Source organism: Anopheles cruzii, chromosome X (genome assembly GCF_943734635.1).
Source record: "Anopheles cruzii chromosome X, idAnoCruzAS_RS32_06, whole genome shotgun sequence".
Classification (NCBI taxonomy): Eukaryota; Metazoa; Arthropoda; class Insecta; order Diptera; family Culicidae; genus Anopheles; species Anopheles cruzii.
The window spans coordinates 4142402-4144729 of record NC_069143.1 but is presented as its reverse complement, the minus strand read 5'-3'; positions in this window follow the sequence as shown (position 1 = coordinate 4144729).

The following is a 2328-nucleotide window of genomic DNA, read 5'->3' as shown; positions in this document are numbered from 1 at the left end:
TATAGCTGTTTTATTCATGTTACCGGTTTATTCATGTTACCCGCTCAGTGTACACCGGTTTACCTGCCTCTGCGTTCGCCTTCGCCAGTGGTGATTAGTTGCGCTATTAGCTCCAACTTGGTCCTGCATCCCCGTTCCCCCGTCGTTGGCGCCACACGTTGCCCGGTGGTGGTGCTGTGCTATTGTGATAAAAAGGACAAATAAAATATGCCCCGATGCCGGTCGAGGCTTGAGTCGATTGATTTTGATGAAGACACACATTTGAGCGGTGAAAATCAGCCCTCCCCCGACCCCGTTCAATCACTGCTTGACAATACTTGATTTTTTCCATTGTTAAAACGTTCGGTGAAGAATGTACTAACATAACAAGGTTAATAAATTTAGGTTAGCAGCAGCGTAGCCCTCTGTTATTGAAGCACAACACTTATTGAAACGTTCTGGTATTTTGAACCAAATTCCAAAGTTCTACTAGTCGTCAGGTATTCTCTAATTCTATTGAATTGAGTGGGGTCTTTTCCGATTCCGATGGTTGGTTCCATAAATGGCCACATATTCCAAGAAACATTAATACGATCATTCACGAGCTGCTGCACGACTACTTCTGGCCTGTGGATGGTTCCTTCGTCGAATGATTTGTTCAAGTTTTGGACAGCTTTCGAGTCACCATGAGGCCACCAACTGTGGCATGTTTCATGGAAACAGTTTGCTTTGCCATTTACCTTTTTAATATTAATCTAGAACCCATACTCCTCACCCCATCTAGAAAAGTTCAACTCCTCACCACTGTATTCCATTAGGGGTGTGAATTAATTCACTGCTACTACTTTCCCCCAGGGGGTGGAGGGGGGTGAGGAGGTTGACAGTTGCCATCCGACAGTTTCGGGATAGGTTTTGACCGGTTTTGCGATGTTGGGTTGAGCGTTGTAATTTTGAAAAATTAGCTTATCATTTCTTTTAACCCATTCTCGTCGTTTTATGGCCAAAGCTTCAAGTTCAAGTGCATTAATTGTTGTTGATGGGATTGTCCTTCAACAATTCGATTTGATTTTAAAGGCTCACAGTACACCACATCTTTCACATCCCACCGCAGTGAATATTTCGCTTTGGTTGCGATGGACCTGTTTCACCTGGAGTCTGTATCCATGTTTTTTTGCGTTTAGGATTCTCGTAATAACTCCCCTTTTCATCACCAGTGACGTTACGAGAACCCTTTTTCTTTTTTCGCAATTGGTTTTCCTTCTTTCAATGTTTCAATTTTTGTGGAACCCATAAGACATTGTTTTAATCATTCCCACGACACTCAGGCAATTGAAAATTGTCGTGTGGTCAACTCGTAACATTTTTGCAACTTTTTTTTTCAAGCCAAAAAAGCCATTTTTGCAAGCCAAAATCACCACTTTTTAACCGTGTAAACCACATCCAACACGTTCTGTTAGTAAGAGCAAGTCCACTATAAACTTCCATTAAATTTTGATTAGTTTCGGTAGCACTTTCCATCATATTGAAGTAATGAAAAAGTACTCCCCGCAAAAACGCGTTACCAGTAACAAAACTTGACATGTTGAAATGCTTAAAAAAGGTGTTGTTTACACTTTAACGAAAAGGAACCTATACTGCGATAAATACGTAATGACAGTAGCTATCAAACACATATTTCATTAAAAAATTGTTACATTTAGTGAATAACGCCATCTATTGTAAAAAACCCATGAATTAATTCACACACCTAATAGTTTTACGAAAAATTCATGGAGAGCCAAAGCCGCTTTTCTCACAATCACAGGGAGTTTTCAAAATACCATTCTTCGTTTTATTTTTTATTGGCCCTAGTTAGGTGCCCAATTTCTGCAAAGTCCCCAACGCGTTCTGTGGACCTTTGAGGAGCACCCCACTGGCATGGCGGGGAGTGGTGTCGGGGAAGTTGAGAAGTTCGAGGCACAACAGTTGGCCCTCTAGCAGGCGTTCGGCAGGCGTCGAGTCGAGGACTTCTGCTTGCCGACGACGCATTCCGAGGAGTTCCGAACGAGACAGAATTGGGTTACGATTCGGGACTTCGGGGCTATCAAAATCACGGCCTCGATCACCAGACCAGATAACGGCTGTCCACTGGCTCGCGCGTGTGTGTGTGTGTGGTTTGTTTACTGAACCCGAAGGACATCATTAATTTAATCAAAAGCAAAACTCGAAAAACAACGTGGCACGCGCCGAGTAGTAGTATCGGAATATAATTAATCCACCACGGATCTTCGCGACGGGGTGGACGGATTGGTAGTGGCCGTCACCGCCGCCGCCGGAACATGTGCTTCGCCGCGGAAAACTCCGGGAACG